The 23,517-nt window shown below is 40.1% G+C and overlaps 1 protein-coding gene across 16 annotated transcripts in view; it reads left to right on the forward strand.

Annotated features, from left to right (window-relative positions):
* Mvl (Malvolio) overlaps positions 1-23,517 on the forward strand; it is a 1,196,163-nt gene that overhangs the window by 364,169 nt on the left and 808,477 nt on the right. The gene's annotated exons all lie outside the window — the stretch shown is intronic.

Below are 23,517 nucleotides of genomic sequence, written 5' to 3' on the forward strand. Positions count from 1 at the left end.
ATCTCGATCTTCGTCTCATTCTATCTCTTTCTCAGTCTACTTCTCTCTTTTCTCTTCTCTCAATTTTTTCTCATTCTTCTTCATCTCTTATTGCCAGTCCCAGAGGGTGGTATGTATTTTGTTCCAGTCCCATTCCGAGTCTCAGTCCCAGTCCCACTCCGAGTCTCAGTCTCAGTCCCAGTCCTAGTCGTAATCCCAGCCCCGTCCATCTCTGGTATACTTCCCGGAAAAAAGCATCGTAAATACTAATATAGCCAAATTTATATACGAAATTTCAGGCAAATCGAATAGGACGTATGTAAATAGGTATGTGGGTATTATTAATTCTTGTCTTTATTTCGCATGTATATTTATCAGTTTTGCCAGGTTGATGCGACTAAATCGAATATCACAATGAATTTTAGAGCTTTCAGCAACACCTTTCATTTGATATCCATAATACACACACATTATAGGGGTATCCGGGTCAATGTTTTGGCCTATATCTCGAGATCCTGGTCACTCAGCGGTGTAAAACTTACTCTGTATTATAGCACACATCAACAGCTTCAATTTGATACCCATGATATAAAACCACATTGTAGGTGTATCCGGGTCCATGTTTTTGCCTATATCTCGAGGCCGTAGTCACCCAGCAGTGTAAAACTTGCTCTGTACTAAAGCATACATCAACAATTTCATTTTGATACCCATAATTCAAAAACACATTCTAGGTGTATCCGGGTCCACGTTTTGGCCTACATTTTGAGACCCTAGTCACCCAGCGGCATACAACTTACTCTGTACTAAAGCACACATCAACAGCTTCAATTTGATACCCATAATGTATAAACACATCCTAGTGTTACCCTGATCCACGTTTTGGCCTATATCTCGAGACCCTAGTCACCAATAGGTATGAAAACTACCCTGTACTAAAGCACTCATCAACAGCTTCAATTTGATACCCACAATGTAAAAACATTGTCTAGGCGTTCACGGGCCCACGTTTGGCCTATATCTCCAGACCTTAGTCACCCAAGGGTATGAAAATTATCCTCTACTAAATCAACCATCAACAGCTTTCATTTGTTATCCATATTGAATAAACACATTCTAGGGGTACCCTGGTCCACGTTTTCGCCTATATCTCGAGACCCTAGTCACCCATGGGTATGAAGATTATCCTGTACTATAGCACTCATCAACAGCTTTCATTTGATATCCATATTGTATAAACACATTCTAGGGGTACCCGGGTCACGTTTTGGGCTATATCTCGAGACCCTAGCCTCCCAGTTGTATGAAAGTTATCCTGTACTATAGCACTCATCAACAGCTTTCATTTGATATCCATATTGTATAAACACATTCTAGGGGTACCCGGGTCCACGTTTTGATCTCAAGACCTTAGGCACGTAGCGAAAAAAAGGTAGACGTTGGCCGATTCTCAGACCTACCCAATATGCTCACAAAATTTCATCAGAATCGGTTCGGCTGGTTGGGAGGAGTTAAGCCTCTAACACCGTGATACAAGAATTTTATATGGGTTGGTGTCGAAATTCTGTATGTACAAAATTCTAAAAACAAAATTCTGCTTTTTTAAAATTCTGCTTTCTAAAATTCTGCTTTCGAAATTCTGTATTACAAAATTCTGTATTAAAATATAATGTTAACAATGTTAAAGAGGTCATGTAATTATTTTGAAAAAGTGCGCCATGCACAGTAATTCTGCGTAGAACACCTTTCTGCATAGGCGGCCTTCGGCCGGGCTTATAAAAAATTACCCTGGGCTACGCCATGCCAAGTCCGGGTGGGTGGTATAACCGTGGCTGCCGCCACGGTGATGTACTTCTGCGTAGTATACCGTTCTGCGTAGGCGGCCTTCCGCCGCACTTTAAAAAATAACCCTTAGCCGATCCAACACCGGCTACGCCATGCCATGATTCCGGAATTCTGACTTCCAGAATTAAACATGCAGAATTTTAGAAAGCCTAATTTTTGAAAGCAGAATTTTAAAACGCAAAATTTAAAAAAAGCAGAATTTTGTTCAATCAGAATTTTTTAGAAATTTACAAAATTTTGTAATACAGAATAATGACACGCTCCCATTTTATATATTAGATTTATTTTAGCAATTTTTTATATGTTTACTTTTATAAGCTTAACCCTCACTAGGGTAGGCACCTTGTCATTGGTGTGAGGGCTTAGCGGAAATCCATAGCGCCCGACTATGAGGCGGAGCTGTTTAGGACTGATATCTACGCCGTTTCGCCTCATAGGAGGGAGGCGGGATGTCGGTGACCAAGAACTGCCAACCCCCTAATCCAAGGTGTTATGCGGCTGTATTCGAACGGAGCGTTCCCGATACCGGGCCACCTCGGGAAGTATTTATGGCCTTGCCACAGTAAGGGGCGCTGCTGTGGCGGACGGTTCTTTCCCCGTATATAATACTGGACCGCTGAGCTCGCCTTGTAGGGCAGGTGGTCGTACGACCAAGATGAACGACTCATTACCTGATTGTAATAAGAACGATGTAAAGAGGAGGACTGAGTCGCAATCCAAGGACGACAAATACGAATTAAGCGATGCGTCGGACTCGGGGAGCGAGAGTAGTGCTGATTCAATGAACTCCGTGTTGGAGAAGCACATAAATGAAAACGGAGTAGAAGAGTGGAGAAGGGTACCGAGCAGAGGAAGTAAAAGAGCTCTCTCGCAGTACCGTGCAGCACTAAGAATTGTACAACGCTTGGGAGCAGTGGTCGACCCAACAGAAGTGGAGATCGAGCGCTTGGAATGGGCCCATGAAGCGGTAGAAGTAGGTCGAACGCAGTTCAAAAGGTTTGCTGCGAGAAACCCTCGGTTCTGCAACCGGTACGAGGAAGAAGCGTCGAAGTAACGTTCGGCGGAAGGCGAAAAGCCTGCTTTCAAGAGGCAGAAAGGACACAGTCCTAGAGCCGCGAGGCAGGGCAGTCGCATAGACAAGACAAGTAGGCCCAAAGCTGTAAGACAGATGGGCTCCAATAGCGAGGTAGCAACTACCTCGAAAGCTGCGAGTCAGAGGGAAGTCATAGGGAGATAACGCTAAGACTCCGGCTTTCTCGGAGGTGCCAAAGGGAGATAAGACTCCGGCTTTTCCCGAGAAGATGAGTGATGTGGCAAAGCAGTCACTGACTGTGGCGCTGGTTGATCGTAACAGTCCTTTCGGGCAAATGACTACTGAAAGGTGGAGATCTGTGGAAAGGGAGCTTATTAGCTTAATGCTTAAGATGATGCGGGAACAACCAAGTAAGCCCCTTCCAACCTTTGATTCGGGGGGATGGTATAATAATGTGAAGATGATAGCGTGCGGCAACATCGCGAGCTTGCGGTGGCTGGAGGAAGTGGTTCCAAACCTCCAAAGGCAAGGCACGAACGCGCGGTTTGTGGTGGTGGATAAAGCGCAAATCCCCACGGTACCGAGGATAAAAACCCTAACACGCTAGAGGTGGGCGAAGTCGAAAAGGACCTCAAAAGCCTAAGGGGGAAAAGACAGGTGGAGGTCCCCGACGTCACAACGAACGTGTTAGAAGAGGACCAACCACCAAATGGTGCTGTGACTGGCACAGAGGAACACCGGGCACAACAGTCACGAGAGGCTGAAGGTGGCCTCGAATACTCTTAACCAAAAGGGCAAGGGGAGGACAACGACGTCAAGAAACAGCCTAATGGTGTTGCGAGTCCTACAGATAAACCTCCAACACAGTAAAGTGGCGTCGAGCGAACTCCTCCTAACCCTTGAGGAGGGTTCGTTTGACGTGGCGCTGATCCAGGAGCCGTGGCTCTCATCGGAAGGAAAGGTTTCTGGACTTAGCGCGCGCGGGTTTGGCGTTTACTACGCGCAAATGGAAGAACGGGTGCGAGCTGTAGTAATGGTAAGGAAACAGCTGCATTCATATATGCTGCCTAATTACTGAGGATCTACAAGCGTGAAATTACCAGGGCGAAGAGAAACTCATGGAAAAGCTTCTGTACGGACATAGAGTGCTCCAGCGAAACAGCACGGTTGAAAAAAGTCCTAGCAAAGGGAAACATAGTCCAGGGACTAATAAAGAAAGAGAACGGGGAATGGTCACGTAACAGTGAGGAATCCCTTGAGGTGCTTCTCGACCCATTTCCCATCGGAAGACGGTTTAGAAGAGCCAGCAGACATCACTGACACTTCGATCACGGAGCTAGTAGTGCCGGGCTTGGTGACCGATACCAAGATAGAATGGGCAGTGAAAACGTTTTCTAAGTTTAAATCGCCGGGCGCAGACGTTATATTCCCGGCCATGCTACAAGTTTCAAGTATGGCGGTCGTGGAATAGCTCAAAATGATATTCGATGGGTGCATACGGCTGAATCATGTACCGCACTCTTGGAGAACTCCTCGTGTAGGTTTCCTACTAAAGGCGGGGAAGATCGGTCACGTGTATCCCAAAGACTATAGACCCATTAGATTAACATCATTTCTGCTCAAAACATTTGAGAGGCTGATAGATGTGTACATAAAATCCAACGTGGATGAAAAGCTGCTCTCCACAACACAGCATGCGTACACCAAAGGCAAGTCGATAGACACCGCATTGCATAGGGTGGTAATAAGCATAGAGAAATCCCTGGAATATAAGAAGTATGCTCTAGGTGTATTCTTGGACATTGCCAAGGCTTTCAATAATGTTGCAAAATGGGCGATTATGGATGGTCTTAATTACATAAAAGTACATCCTGCCTTAATCAGATGGATCGGCTGCATTTTAATTTGCTGGAAGATTACATCGCAATGGGGATTGTACGAAGCCACAAAATCAGTGGACAGGGGCACGCCGCAGGGAGGGGTGCTATCACCTCTGCTGTGGACGCTGGTCATCAACCAACTGCCCAGGCGATTTGATGAAGGACCCGTAAAACTTACGGCTTACGCAGATGACGTTGCAATTGTCATAAGTGGAAAGTGCCTTCCAACGATTAGTTCTTTGATGGATCGGGCGCTTCGGTATATTCAAACTTGGGCATATAATATCGGGTTGAAAGTCAATGCGGAGAAGACGGATATGGTCTTGTTTACAAAGAGGTACAAGGTCCCAAATTGGATCAGGCCTAAGTTACGAGGGGTGGCCTTACAGGAGAAACCTTGCACAAAATATCTAGGAATCATCCTAGACAGTAAGCTGTCATGGAAGCTCAACGTTGAGGAGAGGGGCAAGAAGGCCTCAACGGCACTCTATGCATGTAAAAGAACGCTGGTGTGTACGTGGGGCATATCGCCCTCTCTTTCCCATTGGGACTTTACAGCGATTGTAAGCCCTATTCCATACTTTGGAGTTCTTGTTTGGTGGAAAGCCACACAAAAAACAACATACCACAAAAAATTAGAGGGGGTATGCAGACTATCGATGCTTACCATTACGGGAGCCCTGAAAATAACCGTGACGGCTGCATTGTATGCCATTCTGCACATTCCACCTGTAGACCTGTTGTTGTTGTTGTTGTAGCGATTAGGTTACTCCCCGAAGGCTTTGGGGAGTGTTATCGATGTGATGGTCCTTTGTCGGATACAGATCCGATACGCTCCGGTAACACAGCACCATTAAGGTGCTGTCCCGACCATCTCGGGAACGATTTATATGGCCATATTGAACCTTCAGGCCATCCCTCCCACCCCACCCTCAAGTTCCATGAGGAGCTTGGGGTGGCCAGAGCCTCGTCTGTTAGTGAAACGGGATTCGCCGCTCGAAGGTGAGGTTGACAATAGGGTTGGAGAAGCTATATATTGCGCTACACAACCCCTTGAATCCCTACCTGTAGACCTGGTAGCAAAGAACAAAGCATTAACCACAGCAACCAGGCTCGGTGCTTCGGGGCAGCTTGAGCGTCTAACTAAATTTAAAAAATATTACATTTTGACTATGACTATGCGCCATTGTCTTTAATTTTAGATAAAAGAAGTCTTGAGAAAAGAAGTCTTGTTTAAGTGGTTAGATATTTCGATCGGTTATCAAACACTTTTCGTGATAGATTTTTGTCACTAGTCGAGCTAGAAGAATTTAATTTAGAAACACTTCTCTAAGAAATACGACAGTGAACTGAAAACTAGGTAAAGGAATGAACTTAATTTGTTTTATATTGTTACGAATATTAGCCACACTATGGGATACTCTCATCTCTAAACCGATGCTAAGCAGTGACTTGATGCACATCTCTGATTCAGTCATTATGTCTACACATATGTACGTACACGCAGCGGAGAAGCAACGCACAAACACATGCAGATATCTTATCTGAGATGCTCCCTAAAGTATGCAATTATAATTGTGGAAGTGTCGCTCACAAATACACGCGCATATGAGAGCTACAAACGTGCATCTGTAGTTATAGTTATATACCAGTAACTAAAGCGCCAAATACACGACACGAACATTTCCGCGAACATTCCGCAATCTTGTTCGTAGCTTTGGCCATACACCATACGAACTTTTGGCCGAACATTAGTTCTCTTTCAAACAGCGATGAATACGGACAACAATTGTGCTGCAGCAATATTGCTCGCTGTGGCAATTAAGCGTAAAAAAAATTTATACATTTCAATAAATTCACTCAAAAAATTTTTTTGTCCATTTTACTTTTCCGCGCACGTCTGTTCCGTTCAGAAATTACTACGATTATGAGCTATTTCGCCATACACGCACGAACAGTTCGCGTAAATGTTCGCCAAAAATTAAAATATTTTGATTTTTGGCGAACATTTGCGCGAACTGGCAAACACCACCATACACGACAGAAAAGGTCGAAGAAACATGACATAACGGGACTGTTCGCGGAAATGTTCGTGTCGTGTATTTGGCGCTTAAGTAAATTCTGGAAGCGCCTAGAAGATGCAACGAGGCAATCACACAGTATAAACAGCAACAGTAGAGGCGCGAGAATCAGTTTGATTTAAGCATTCCATATGTCGAGTAGTAGCAGTGTTATTTTTGAAAGTACTTTAATAAAAGCCATTTTGCATTACTTGAATAGTGGTGTTATTTATTCAACAGTTTAGTGATTCGAACGTTAGAAGAAGATTGCAAATAAGGGGAATCGCAGTAAATTCGTTACAATTGGTGTAAGAAGAGGAATTGTTGAATAAATTCCGAAGACTTCGTATACAACTTGGACATGGCAAAGTTGAGTGAATTGACGATTCAGCAACTGAAGGAGGAGTTGGAAGTCCGTGGATTGGCTACTTTTGGCGATAAATACCAGCTACAAAGACGACTAAGTGTAGCTATGGTATTTGAAGGAATCAATGCTGAGGAGTATGTCTTTCATTATGATAACGACAAAACAACAACAAAAATGGAAGAAAAACACGAAACACCGCAGACAGTGATGCAATATATGCACAAACATCGACAATGGCATCTCAGCTGGAATCACAGGAGGCACGCATTTCAGAAATGGCGTCAAAATGTCATCTCAATTGGAAGAACAGAAGACATATATGTCATCTCAACTGGAAGCGCAAGAGGCATATATATATGGAATGTCGACAAAAATTTCGGAACAGGTATCATCGCAGTTCTTTGCGAAACTGGAAGAGCAGGATGCAAAAATTTTACAACTCGAGGACAAAATTGATGCCGAGATAGAAGCGTTGAAAGTCTTATGCAACAGTTACAACTAAATCGCTATGCTGTTCCAGCGAACAATCCGAAGGTAAAAACTCCATCTTTTGACGGTTCTGTTCCTTTCGAGGTATTCAAGCTTCAATTTGAGAACACGTCAGCAGTGAACAACTGGAATGCTGAAAATAAAGTTGCTGCACTGTTCGTGGCATTGAGAGGGCCTGCAGCTGAAATCTTACAGACAATTCCAGAGTACGAACGGAACAACTATGAAACATTGATAAGCGCTCAAGAGAGACATTACGGAGCGAGCATAGGGAACAGATATATCAAATTGAGTTGCAAAATCGTTACCAAAAGGCGAATGAGACTTTGCAGGAGTTTGCGTCGGATGTTGAAAGATTGGCTCATTTTGCAAATGCAGACGCACCCGTGGAATACACCGAGAGGGTTAAAATTCAGAGCTTTATAAATGGAATACGGGATGCCGAAACGAAACGAGCTACATATGCGAACCCAAAGCCAACATCTACTGAAACGGTATCCCATGCACTGACTCAGGAAACAGCGTCACTTTTGAGTAAGCCCGCATACAAAGCTCATCGCGTGGAAGTGGAAAGGTCAGATTGGTTAGACACAATTTTGGAAGCACTGTAGGGATTACAACAAAAAAATGCCGGAGATATGAAGTGTTTCAAGTGCGGTAACCCAAGTCACATTGCACGTCATTGCAGCACCGGTCATGGTAGTTCCGACTTGGCTAGTCGTAAACGCAAAGCTGGAGGAGATAGGCAAGAGCGAGTCAAATGTAGAGATCGAGAACTTGCCCCAGCTGTAGTGTGATACCTATCTCGCAAACTGGAGTGAAATCGAGCAGTCTTACCGTCAAAGGAAATTTGAATGGCAAGGGGCGTGTACTGACTATAGATACGGGCGCATCTCATTCTTTAATACGATCCGATTTGGTCAACAGGAGAGTAAAGCCATTACCTGGAGCAAGATTGCGTACGATTACTGGTGAGTATAACTAAGTCCAGGGAGGGGTGGTATGTGAGGTCTTAATTGGGGAGGTCATGGTTCAACACAAATTCGTTGTGGCAGAGATCGTTGATGAAGTCATATTGGGAGTGGATTTCTTAGTTGACTATGACATCAGGATTGATATGCAGAGAAGGATTATACAGTATAAGAACAAGGATGTGCCACTTAACTTCAGTTTTGAGCAAGGGTTCAGCAGTAAGCGAGTGATGGTGAAAGAGATTCGACAAAAACCACAAAAGTCAAAGGCAAAAGTTGATGGAACGAATGGGCCAAAGAAAACAAAATCAAAGATACCTGCGGGAGAAACACTAGCATTGGCAAACCCGAACGGACGCACCAAAACGAAGGAAAGAATTTTCCAGAAAGAATGAGAGGGTAGTTTCAAAACGGGGCGCACTACTGTTGTGAAACATGGAAACGATACTGATTATGCGAAGCCAATCCGTCAAGCGCAAGCTCTGCGAAGTAGTTCATTGGCCAAACAACAGAGTGCGAGGGAACGATCCAGGATAATGAGTAGTAAGATGAAACGCAGGTACGATGAGAACAATTATTCGGAAGGTTCCTTGGCGGGATATTTGGTACTGTTATACAACCCTCACCGGAGGAAAGGTATTCCATCCAAATTTTGGTGCAGTTGGGAAGGCCCGTACAAAGTTGTGAAGAAGATCAGTCATACCATCTACCGCATACAAACAATTGGGAAACCATGAAGTGGAAGAGTGGTACAACTGGAGATGCTAGCGGCGTTTAGATCGAGAGATTTGTCTGATCGGGACGACCAGACTTAGGTGGAGGGCAGTGTTACGAATATTAGCCACACTAAGGGGTACTCTCATCTCTAAACCGATGCTAAGCAGTGACTTGATGCACATCACTAATTCAGTCATTATGTCTACACATATGTACGTACACGCAGCGGAGAAGCAACGTACAAACACATGCAGATATCTTATCTGAGATGCTCCCTAAAGTATGCAATTATAATTGTGGAAGTGTCGCTCACAAATACACGCGCATATGAGAGCTACAAACGTGCATCTGTAGTTATAGTTATATACCAGTAACTAAGTAAATTCTGGAAGTGCCTAGAAGATGCAACGAGGAAATCACACAGTATAAAGCAGCAACAGTAGAGGCGCGAGAATCAGTTTGATTTAATCATTCCATATGTCGAGTAGCAGCAGTGTTATTTTTGAAATTACTTTAATAAAAGCCATTTTGCATTACTGAATAGTGGTGTTATTTATTCAACAGTTTGGTGATTAGAACGTAGAAGAGGATTGCAAATAAGGGGAATTGCAGTAAATTCTTTACAATACTAAGTATAGTTGCCACTCACTTAATATGTATATGTCCAAGCATACCGAGAAATACTGAGCGTTTGTGAAGTACAACGTGCCAAACATAAAGTAACACCTTTAAAATTTATTACAAACAAATTGTGTGCAAAATTTTGAAATCGCTAATTCTAGTTTGGAATGTCGATATTTAAGCATTTCTCACCCAACCCAAAGCAGCTCAAGGAATTCCAGGACTATTGCACTGTAAAGTCACGAAAGATACTTGAAAACTAAGTATGTATCTTGGCACAAGAAATATTTATACTGCAAGTAGAACAGAAATACTTTTTGAAAGCGATAACTTTATAAATGTTAAACGAATTGCGATTAAAAAATGTATTTTTATATTCAGCCTTTGAAACTAATGCAAAACAGATTTGATTTCGGAAGAAGTGTTTTGGGAAAAGTTATTCCCGTAGGTGCTTGCAGAACCCCATAAACTTCAATAACAAAAGTGCCAGCTAGTTTCCCGTACCTTATTACATGTAATCCGGTTCCGTTATTGTACAGCTGAAACTGTTAAGACGCTTGACTTTTAAGCGGAGGCCTCGGGCTATATTCAGTAAATGTCAGTTCAAAATTCACACTTACTGAATCTAGGTTCTGGTATGGAGTTTAAACGTTTGGGGAAAAACTTATCATATATAAAAATAGCATTAACCTAATTGCTTAGTTAGCTCATTTACGATTTACTGAGTCTGCCACAAGGCAAATTTTTGAACCGTTCCTTACTCAAATCAAACTGCGCTATACATTTCATTTCATTGCAATCTAGTAAAACTACGTTCACGTTTGCTTGGTGAAATTCATATACATACTTATCCCAGAAATGCGATTGTTTGTGCAGATTGAATTAAAGCCAAGTGCTCCTACTCGCTATATTTATAAAAAAAATTATATAGGAAACAATGGAAACGTTCTAAAATTTTTAGATTTTACAACGAATTCGACACTCTAGTTAATTTCAAATAAAACAAAAATTTGGTCCTTTTTTTGAGATTTGTTTTCAATTACAAAAATCCTGTAAAATGTTAATATTATGTTACTGTACAAAATTACCGCGTTCTAACTTTTTTTGACTCCGATTTGGCTGTTCTTATTGTGCGTTCTGCAGCGTACTGGAAACTTTTTGCGTAATAGGGCCCATACATTACACCAGCTTGCATGCACAATCATGTGATTGCACAATCATGAATGAAGCATATACGAAGCATCCTGATTGTACAATTATCATTTGTTTAGAGGCATTCAGCGTGTTAAGTTGTGGATTTTGGTTATAATAGATATGGATGACGATGTTATTTGTGCAGCAATTATTATTGCTATTGTCTTAAAGAAAAATGTATGAGGCGTAAAAGGAAGAAGCGTGTTTGGGTGAAAAGTAGCTAAAAAGCAGACCTGAGATAGGTGATATGAAACTCTGAAAGAATTAGAAATGAGTGCGCCTAACGATTGGCGTAATTATTTAAGAACGGATAAAGCCACTTTTGATCAATTGTTGGCAAAAGTAACGCCATTTATTATTAAAAAGCGGACAATGATGAGGGAGCCAATATCTTCATACCATCGGCTTGCAGTCACTTTACGCTTTTTAGCAAGTGGTAACTCTTTCGAGGACTTAAAGTCCCTTACAGCTATTGCCCCGCAAACAATTGGCAAAATTGTCATTGAAACGTGTGAGGCAATAATTACGGTGCTAAAGAGTTATATAAAGGTTGATAAACTGAATCTGTCAGATTAAAATTCATATGTATTTTGTTGTTAATGTTTGTAGATGCCAAGTAATAGCGAGGAATGAAAAGCAGAAGCTGATGCGTTCGAGGAAAGATGGAATTTTCCTCATTGTATTAGGGCCATCGACGGAAAACATGTCAACATAACACAGCCACCAAGATCTGGATCTTATTATTTTAACTATAAGAAAACTTTTTCGATCATTTTAATGGCAATTGTTAATGCAAAATACAAGTTTTTGATGGTTAATGTGGGTGCCAATAGACGGACGTCAGATGCTGGGCTTTTTTGATGATTTGGCATTTTTTGACAAATTGAAAAATGATGAATTGTGTATTCCAAATCCGGAACAACTGACTGGTTATAATACAAACATGCCTTATGTATTTGTATGCGATAATGCAGCTCCATTAACGACAAATTTAATGAAGCCATACAGCCACAGTACCATGATTCCAGATGAAATAATATTCAATTATCGTTTATCGCGCGCAAGGATTGTTGAAAATGCATTCGGCATTTTGACATCGAGGTTTAGAATTTTGCAGGAAACTATTAATCTATCACCAGAAAAGGTTACAACTATTGTGTTAAGTTGTTGCTATCTACGCAATTTCTTAAGTAATACAAGTGATTACAATAGAGTAAACAATGACACTGATGAAACCCAGCCTTCTGAATGGGATAATAATGAAAATAATTTGCATAAATTAGCTTCGACTAGCATAAGAAATGCATCCGAAAATGCAAAGGAAATAAGGCACAGATTTTGTGAATATTTTAATGGCACAGGAGCTGTGCCCTGACAAAATGAAAGATGCTTCAAATAATAAGAGTATAGAATTCTGTAATAAATAAAAGTATAAATTAAAGAATTTTATTGACAAAACGTAATGCTGTTTTTATTTATTCAGTTCCAAATTGAGTGAAGAATTGTACAATTTCGCTTTGATTTTGTGGCGATGTAGCTGATATTGCCTCATTGCTTATTATTATTGGTCGATTGGGCAGATATTCACATGATAGCGGCGGAGAATAAGTATATTGAGTGTAATATGAGGATTCATCAACACATGGAGTGGACGCTCTTATATAACTTGCACGTGGTGTATGCACTGATGCGCCTTTGTACACTTTGTGCACATCTTCTACCATTACTTCACTCAGTTTATTTAATCCGCCATGAAATAGTGTATCGTTGATGACAGATTGTGCTAAAAGTTGTTGATCTTTTGACAGCTCCGCGTACTGAGCAGCCCAACCGCTTGCAAAGTCATATTGCTGTCTGCTGGCACATTTAATTTTTGGCAAACCAACTGCAGCAATCTGTCTGCTTTTGCAAATTCTTGTTAAGAGTGGAGGTAACTGTATGAAAATTCCTTTATTTAACGTCAAAAATAAGTATTTAAAATACTTACACTTTGCTGTTGGTCATTTTCATCCATGCTGCACCTTCCTTCTACGGATAATTCCTGGTCCTCGAGGAAATGCAGCTTGTCGAAGTACCATAACGAAGACTCCAACACATCGTCAGCACCAGCGCCAGATTTTTCACTTTTTTTAATTCTTTTTAATTCTCGTTTGTAGTTCGAGCGAAAACTATTAATTTTTTTTACAACTTGTTCGCGGTTGGCATCCGGCTCTAACTCACTTAGTTTTTCCACCATTTTTGTGTAGCATGTATTTTTTAACACTCGATTTGAATAATCCTCGCTTTTAGTTTTCCATAATGCTGGCATTGACTGGTATAAATCTAAAAATTCACTCCAAAACTCCGACGCCATTCTGAGTGCACAATCATAAAAATATCAAACTCGTTTTGATTTAGCACAATCGGCTGGCACAATCACACCACTGGCCCACACACGGTCAATCAGCTGGCGCAATCACATGATTGTGCATGCAAACTGGTGTAATGTATGGGCCCTATAAAGCGGCAGTTACCCACCGACGTGTGCCGTACGTACGGACGTTTGTCCGAACCCTCAAGCCCGTAGGAATCAATGCGTGCGCCTGTGTACATGTACATAACATATTTGTATGTGTGTTGTTTACAGCAAAGCACTGTGGCCATTGCCCAGTTTGCATGCATGCTTATGGAAATATCAACTTTTTGCATGTTAATGTTTGATGTTGTAAAAGGCTGGAATTAATATTAAATAAATATAAATAGATTATATATTTATAATCTGCACTTTTACAAAATTATTTCGAATTATTTTCACAATTTTTCAAACTTTAATTAGGTGTTTTTGCATAAAACTGCAAACGGTCAAAAATTAGCGCACAAAAGTTTACTAGGCAACTCTGTCTAGTGAGAGAGCGATCAGCTGAGACGTTCTTACGGAAAAATCAAAATTGTTTTGATTTCTACATTCCAGGCTACGTACGTACGTGCGTTGAACGTCGGTGAGTTTTCGTTTACATTGCACACTCATAAGTTAGGTCGTGTCAGCTGACACGTTTTTTCTACGTACGTTCGTGGGTAACTGCCGCATAACTCTACCAAAATCAGTATCTTCTAGCGCGAAATTTTGCTTGAATAATCTGTAAATATAAAATTAGAAAATATAATTTAATAAAAGAAATAATTAATTAAACTATTTGGGTCATGTATGCCGCATAACTCTACCAAAATCAGTATCTTCTAGCGCGAAATTTTGCTTGAATAATCTGTAAATATAAAATTAGAAAATATAATTTAATAAAAGAAATAATTAATTAAACTATTTGGGTCATGTAAAATATAAATAGAAATAAAAAGATGCGTTAAAAATTTAGAACTTTTTATGAATATAAATAATAATGAAATTAATAGTAAAAAAGAAACTAATAAAATAAATGAATATTGACATAAAATTGTAAAAATTATACTTACGGCGTATGGCTGATGTTGTAAGAAATCCTCTAACACATTCTTTTGTCTCGGTGTCATGCCAGGAACACGTTTTTGAACCTTTATTTTGTGTGCATTTTGGTTTTTGTCACAAAACAAATGAAAGTATTTTGCGCCACAAAAATGAGCATCGTCTTTTGCTGATCGACAATTTAGTTTTCAAGAATATTACTAGGTGGATTTATATAACAGCGTACGTAAATGGATATAATTTTAAACATTATAAATTTATATACTTTAATGAGTCCCCCTAAAGTTTCTATCTTCCTTTGTTCACATATGAGCTCACTGCTGACCATTTTGCGCAAATTAATCGAACTTAGACCGCTGGGTTATTATATTTATGATCATATTCGCGAGACAAAACATAGATCAAAATTCAATTTGTCGCGACGATGGTCAAAAGATTAATGTGCAGACAGTTGCAGGCCGATTTTTAAGAGCTCGTCATGGCTGTCTAAGACATGCACTGCAAGTCAAAGCCCACATACATAGTTTTTCATATAGATGCGTTTAACACAATCATGCATTATGAGTAGATTGCAATTTAACAAATGAATAGAAAACAAAATATTTGGCAAGTATTTTTCTTGGATAGTGAGAATATTTATAACAAAGCCGGCCAAAAGTTGCACATTGTGCAATTTGAGTTCGTATTTTCACACCGACACTAACGATGTGTGATCACGATCGTTTGCTTTCGCTTGTCACTCACTAAAATCAACAGTGAATGCAAAAGGAAAAGTCAATGTTAAAGTGACTTTTAATACGTTTTAGTTAGTATTGAACATACATACTAATATTGACAATTTAAATTTTAATAATTAATAGTAATTAATTAATTATTAATAAATATTGACAATTTAATATAAATATATTTTTATACGTTCTACTTAGTTTTATTAATTTTCATAAATTTTTTTTTATTGAATAACCTTATGTTTTGAAAATGTATATTTCTATCTTTACATTTACTTTGCTTTATAGTTCTTTCTTAATGAAAAAGTGAATTTTTTTAAGTAAATTTTGCATTGAATAAACACCATACCTTCTTTTATAAAAAAGTTGTATCTGCCTAGCTCGACCTCCGCGTTCTTAGTTATACGAATATAAGTAAATATAGTCAGGATTAGCTTGAAATCAAATAACCAAAGTCCTTTCTAATTTCAAACTTCACAGTCCACATTTTCTTTTAGCACACTGTGGGGAGTTGTCACTCAATTTTTACACACACTTATGCAATTGTTTTAATATTTGTGTGGCCGGCTCTGATTTATAACATAGCTTCGCGAAATTTTGTATGTGAATTGGCAAGGCGAAATAAACTGCAATTGCCAAGTCTGAAGTTCTTTTTATATTTAAAAATTTAAGAATGCAAAAGATTGCGTTGAACGCATCTATATGAAAAATTCATTGTGTCTCGGCCATAAGTCTCAAAAGAGGCCAAATGACAATGCAAATCAGAATTATAAATGCGATAGATAGCAAAGAAGTAAAGAATCGCCAAAATAGACTGGTTCTGGACTGATTGATCTCTTTTGCCTACTTTTGGGCATAATTGATCCCCTATAGTCTCTTTTGGGAACAGTTGAGATTAGTAAGTTTGATATATATGTAACCCACTTTAACAAATATTAAAAAAAAACAGCAACGAAGTAAAATAAAAAAGATTAAAGGCTTGGAACCCTTCGATTGTGTTTCTGTCATAAAAAATTAGTCTGGGTCCTATTTGAGTCCTTTTAGAACCGAAAAGGGACTAGTCTTCTTATGTTCCCATATGGTTACAAAGAGGATTGGTCCAACAGATCTCTTTCAGGTATAAATGGGTACAATTAATTTCTTCATAGGACATGCTAAAAAAAGGGAAGATTTCAACTCATACAAAGAGATCAAAACTGGCATTGGTCGCATACTCCTTTGAGACTCACTCCGGATTCATCCTAGACTAATCACATTTTTTGCAGGGTGTTAGTGGAAGGTGTCAAACAATATTGTGCTATGTTGCACCTTGAAAATGTCTAGACATATTGTTTCCGTTGTTGACGTTACTATCATATAAATATGTAGGATTGCTAAGCAAAAAAAGTATTGGTTTTGCAAGGAATGGACTTTTAGCAGGAGTGAAAAATAACACGTATTTACACTATATGCGTCAATATGGAATGATCTCTTTTTTTCTTCGTTGTAAGTTGCAAAGTGGTGTACACAGAGTAGTTATCCTTATAACTAGTCTTAACGAGTAACAAAGTTGCCATACCAGCACTAATTAAAAGGCCTAAGGCTGATACACACTTAAGACTAAATGACGTAAAGTACGAAGGGCGCTTATCTTAGGTATATACGTATGCCTACTACTTGGCCGTCCTGAAAAAAAAGAATCTCCTGATTCTACATCCTCAACGCAATCAATTAAGGAATTTGGGTCTGTTGTAAACCTTCTACAACCTCAACTATATAGCGGCCATTTTCAAAAATTTTCACTATTTCGTACGGGCCTCTTAATTTTGGAGTAACCTTACTGGATGCTCCGACTTGAGGACTGGCATTTGCTATTATGAAGTAGTCAACTATTTTAAATTTACGTGCCTGCGTCCTTTTATTATCTGCATAATTCTTGTTATACTTCTGTGCTTTTTCTTGAAAAAAGCTGTGCTTTTTGCTTATCTCTTCGATCGACCTACTATTGGGTGCATGCAGTGACTCTTAAGACATTTGCTTTTAATGTATGTATCTAGAATGTCACCTTTTTGCCCAATTCCGAACAATAACACCCTTGGGTATTCGCTCACTGCTCTATGTACAGTGTTATTCATAGCGATCTCTATAGACTCTAGCTTACTATGCCAACCTGCATGTGTTTATTCCCTTAGGGATCATGTTGATTAATCCTTCCTTTGTAACATACTTTGCGGAAAATGCTATGCATCTCAGGCAATATTCTATGTGTTTACAAGGCTTTTTTCTAATATTAGAAAACCAATAAGTCTTACTTATTGTTTATACTACCTTCTCAATACCTATGTGCCCTAGCTCGTTGTGGTACTTATAGAAAAAACTGCCATCTTTCGTTTTACACAAAACTCCATTTCTCATTTCATACTCGCTATCTTCTGCTTTCTCTAACCGTTTTTCGCATCGACATCTTGCATTCTCTTGCCGGCTCTATGTTAAAGTTCATAAACGTAGTTTTGTAGTTTGAGTGCCCTTTTGGCAATTCGAGGGTTAATGTCTCTTCGCTCACTGTAGTTTAGGCTCAGTTTGCTGAGTTGTATCTATATTGTAACGATTTTACTGCAATTCCGCTTATTTGGAACCTTCTGCTGACGTTCGAATCACTAAACTGTTAAATAAATAACTCCAATATTCGATAATGCAAAATGGTCTTTATACTTTCAAAATAGTACTTCTATTGCTCGACAGATAGCGTGCTTAAATCCAACTGACTTGTCGTGCCTCAACTGTTGCCGCTTTTATATTGTCCGGTTTCCTCGCCGGCATGTCACTAGGCGCTTCTATTTCCAGAATTTAATAGTTAGTTATCAGCCATAAATTTCTCAGCTATAACTACAGATGCACAATTTTATAGCTTCTGTCATACCCAATGCGCGTGTATATGTGAGTGATACTTGCACAATTATTTCATGCTTTTGGGAGTATCTCAAATATGTGCATGTGGTTGTGCGTTGGTTCTTCGCTGCGTGTACGTACATATGTGTAGATATAATTATTGATTCGTTTATGTAGATACAAGTGACTGTCTGCTTTATGGTTGTGGTGGCTTCATTTACTTACCATCAGACTAGTGATGTGAGTATCACTTGGTGTCACTAATATTCGTCACACTGCCCTCCACCTAAGTCTGATCGTCCCGATCAGAAAAATCTTTCGATCTAAACGTTGTCAGATTTTTCCAAATGAACCACTTTCATTTTGGTTCGTGGTTTGCCAATGGTTTGTATGCGGTATACTACATCGTTGATCCGTTTTATAACTTTGTATGGGCCTTCCAAATTACACTGCAATTTCGGGGGCAAACCTTTTTTTCGTGGTGGGTTGTATAACAGCACCAAATCTCTTTCCTGAAAACCTTCCGAACTAATTGTTTTATCGTATCTGGCTTTCATCTTGTCACGCATAATATTTGATCGTTGCCTTACAAGATCGTGTATCTCTCTCATCTCTTCTTCCAAGACACCAGTGGATTTCTTGACATTTCTCTCCGCATCGGCATCTATCCCGAACTTCAAATCAGCTGGCAGTCGAAGGTAATTGCCAAAAATTACCTTTGCGGGAGTTTGGCCCGTTGTCTCATGCACTGCCGAGCGGTAAGCCATCAATAATTATGATATGTGTGTATCCCACTCCTTATGGTACTTGTCTACTACTTTCCTTAAATGCTCCTCCAAGGTTCTATTGGAACGTTCCACCAAACCATCGGACTGAGGATGCAATGCAGTTGTCCGTGTTTTTCGAATGCCCAACTTCTTACACATTTCTTGGAACACAGCTGATTCAAAATTCCTGCCTTGGTCAGAATGTAACTCCATTAGTACGCCATACCTTGCAACCCAATCGTTTGTTATCACTTCTGCTACTGTTTCCGCTTCTTGGTTTGGGATTGGGTATACCTCTGGCCATTTACTGAAATAATCCATAACCACCAGTACGTACTTGTTTCCGCGGCTGCTAATAGGAAATGGACCTGCGACATCCATGGCGATCCTTTCAAATGGTTGCTTCATCTGGCCATGAAATCGGGTTTTGGGCCCTTTCGCTCTGCTGTAAACCTCGCAGTTCGCAATCCACTCACTGACTGACTGACGGCAACCAGCCCAATATAATCTCTGCTTAATTTTCTCGAGGTCTTCGTGATTCCAAGATGACCTCCACTTGGACCGTTATGTAGTTCACTGAGAACGTCGGGAATACATTTCCTTGGAACAACTATCAGTTTCTTCTTACTTTGACCATCCTCACTCTCCCATACTCTATGCAAGCAACCAGATATCAACTCTAAACTGTTCCACTGTGCCCAATATGACTTCGCAATCGGACTCACTGCTGACATCTCCTCTCTATTTGGTCTTTCGTTTCATTCGAGCCCTTGCATAACATGTGACAGATCCGTATCTTCTAGCTGACAGTGCCTTAGTTGTTCCTTGTCCCATTCGTCCGTACACGTTATAGTCATTAGCCGGACATCTATAATGTCTTCTAGAGCCTCGGCCTTTGAACAGTGCTTGCATTCCAAACTACATGGTCTTCGTGACATTGCAGCAGCATTTCCATGGTTACTACCTTTTCGATGCTCAATGGAAAAGTCGTAGCTTTGTAGTCGCTCGATCCACCATGCCAACATAGAGGATTACGGAACTGCAAGAGCCATTTTAACGCTGCGTGATCTGTCCTGACGCGGAGTCGCTGGCCGTAGAGGTACTTGTGAAAATCTTTAATGCACTCTACCAGTGCCAACAGCTGTCTCCGTGTAACGCAATAGTTCCTCTCTGATTTTCCAATTGAACGGCTGTAATATGCAATTACCTTCTCCTGTCTATCGACCAGTTGTGATAAAACGCCTCCTATAGCATATACACTCGCATCTGTATCGAGAATAAATGTTGCTCCTAGAATCGGATATGCCAACATTGGGGCAGTGCACAAACGCTCCTTCAATATTTGGAAAGCCACTTCTTGCTCCTTCTTCCATTCAAAAGCTTTATTTTTTCTTGTAAGCTCATGTAGGCCATGGGCTACGCTGGAAAAGTTTGGTACAAATCGGCGGTAATATGTACACAGCCCAAGGAAACTTCTCAATTCATGCAGATTCTGTGGTCTTGGCCAATCCTTTACAGCCTCTATCTTTTCGTTCGCAGTGCAGATGCCCTCTGTCCTTACTTGTGACACAAATAATTTACTTCCTTTTTAAACAGCGCACACTTTTTGGGACTTAGTTTCAGACCAGCGCCAGCTATTCTCTGGAAAACTTCCTCCACGTTTTTAAGATGTTCATCAAAATTCTTGCCCAATACGATGACGTCATCCAGGTATACCAAGCATGTTTTCCAATGTAGTCCTTTCAATACCTGATCCGTGAGTCTCTCGAAAGAAGCTGGTGCATTACAAATTCCAAAAGGCATTACTGTCAATTGCCAAAAACCATCTCCGACGCTGAAGGCTGTTTTTTCTTTGTCTTCCTCCTTCACCTCCACTTGCCAGTAGCCACTTTTCAAGTCCAGTGTGGAAAACCATTTCGCATCAGAGAGCGAGTCCAGAGTGTCGTCCATTCTCGGCAACGGGTAGCTATCCTTTTTCTTCGCGTCGTTCAACTTGCGATAGTCCACGAAAAACCTCATTTTCCCATCCTTCTTCTTCACAAGTACCACCGGTGAGCTCCGTGGACTAGCTGGTGGTTGGATGACGCCGCTGTCGTTCATTTCTTGTACGATTTGACTCACAACCTTTCGCTTCGCCAGTGGAACACTACGAGGAGCTTGACGTATCGGCCTCGCGTCTGCAGTGTCAATTTGATGTTTCACAACATTGGTGCGGCCTGGTTTGGAACCATCCTGGTCATATATGTTTGCGTACTTTAGGAGCTTTGTCTTACTTACTTTGTCTTGATTGTTGAAACGTGTTCCGGTAGCTGTTCACAGTTAATAACTACTTCAGCGACTTGGCATCTTCCCAATATAGCTCCTTTGGTTAGTTTGAGTGGTGACTTGAACTAATTGAGTACTCTTACCGGAATACGTCCATCTTGCTTTGTCATAGCCAGGGTTTTTCCTACAAGTACGTTCGGTGCTGATTTATTTGTTGTTTCGACAACCCACAATTTGTTTGTCCCACAAGCATGTCTACTTGTTACAAATTTATATAACGCTTCATATATATACATATGTTCTCTTGTGACTTTTCTTCATTTTTTGTTGTTCTTAGTTTTTTTTTTTTTTGCATATTTCCACTGTCCTAGAATTTCCTCTTGCTTCATGACCATCTTCGTCAGGAGCATTCAGAGGAATTATGCAAATTCTTGATTTGGTATTAAACTTTGGCAGGGTTAATGAGTCTGCCTTTACTGTTGATTACGACATTTTAAGAGTTATTCTTTGAAGATGTATTTTTAATTATTTGCTGCTCTTCCTCAACTTTGGGTTTGGATATTTGAGAAAGATATACAGCGCGTATTCAATTGCATGTATTTAAATTTCATATAGTTTTTTAGTATAGTGGCTATCGCAATGATTAATAACCCTATCATGCATATTAGCGCGCCTAGCCAAATGTCTGTGATGTGTTGAGTGTTTGTTGTGTCCACTTGGTGTTGTGGATCGTATTTTGCAATTTTATTTTCTGCTGTATCCGAGTTTCCTTTACCTACTTCGTAGCCAGCTATGGCTATCATAATGCCCTGGGCTATTTTTGTCCACCAGGACATTTTGAAACTTCTCTAATTACAATTTTAATAAAATGTTAAATACTGTTACGAATATTAGCAAAACTAAGGGGCGCTGCCATCTCTAGGCCGATGCTAAGCAGTGACGTGAATTCACGTCAATAATTCAATCATTATGTATCTACATAAACGAATCAATAATTGCGTCTACACATATGTACGTATACGAGCAGCGGAGAAGCAATGCACAAACACATGCACATATCTTATCTGAGTTGTCACAAGAGAGGGCAATAATTTGTGCAAGTATTACTCAAATGAGAAATTATACATCTGTAGTTGTAGCTGAGAAATTTATAACTAACTAAGTAAAATTCTGGAAGCGCCTAGAAGATTCCACGAGGAAATCACACAGTATAAAAGCATCAGCGGTAGAGGCGCTATGGGCAGTTTCGATTAAGACGCTCTCTAGCGAGCAATAGCAGTATTATTTTGAAAGTCAGTTTCATTTAAGCTATTAGTTTGGTTATTAAGCCAGCTAGTTGCAAAGTATAAGTGTTATTGTAAAGTACTTTAATAAAGGCCATTTTTCCATTATTTAATATTGGAGTTATTTATTCAACATTTTAGTGATACGAACTTAGCAAAAGGGCAAATAAGAGGATTTGCAAGTAAATTCGTTACAATTGGTGTCAGAAGAGGAATTGTTGAATAAATTCCAGAGGACGACAAGGACATGGCAAAGTTCAGTGAATTGAAGATCCAGCAACTGAAGAAGGAGTTGGAGAACCGTGGATTGAATACAACCGGCATTAAACTCGAACTTCAGGCACGACTACGAGAGGCAATGGAAGCAGAAGGAATTGATGTGGACGAGTATGTCTTTTATCTTGATGGGGAGGAGACAACAACAAAAATTGAAGAGAAAAACGAAACATCGCAGACAGTTACGAGCACAGACTTGAACATGATTTTGGCTGCAATATCTGCTCAAACATCAGTATCATCTCAACTGGAAGAACAGAAAACATATATGTCATCACAGATGAAATCCCAAGAGACACGAATAACATCGAAGATTGAAGCACAAGAAACGCGTATGTCAGAAATATCGCCACATATTACATCCAAGATGGAAACTCAACTGGAAGAGCAAAAGACATATATGACATCTCAGTTGGCTGAGCAGTTGAAAGCACAGGAGGCCCGCATATCCTCGCAGCTGGAGGCTTTTAATGAACGACAAGATAAAATGGAGGCCGAGATGGATGCTTTGAAAGATCGTATACAGGAGTTGCAACTAAACCGCCCAGCAGTTTCAGCGAGTAATCCAAAGGTAAAAACACCATCCTTTGACGGTTCTGTTCTTTTCCAGGTCTTTAAGCTTTAGTTTGAGAAGACCGCAGCAGTGAACAACTGGAATGCGGAAGATAAAGTTAATACACTCTTCATAGCATTGAAAGGAGCAGCTGCCGAAATCTTACAGACTATTCCAGAGTACCA

Source organism: Eurosta solidaginis, chromosome 1, assembly GCF_040869045.1.
Source record: "Eurosta solidaginis isolate ZX-2024a chromosome 1, ASM4086904v1, whole genome shotgun sequence".
NCBI lineage: Eukaryota > Metazoa > Arthropoda > Insecta > Diptera > Tephritidae > Eurosta > Eurosta solidaginis.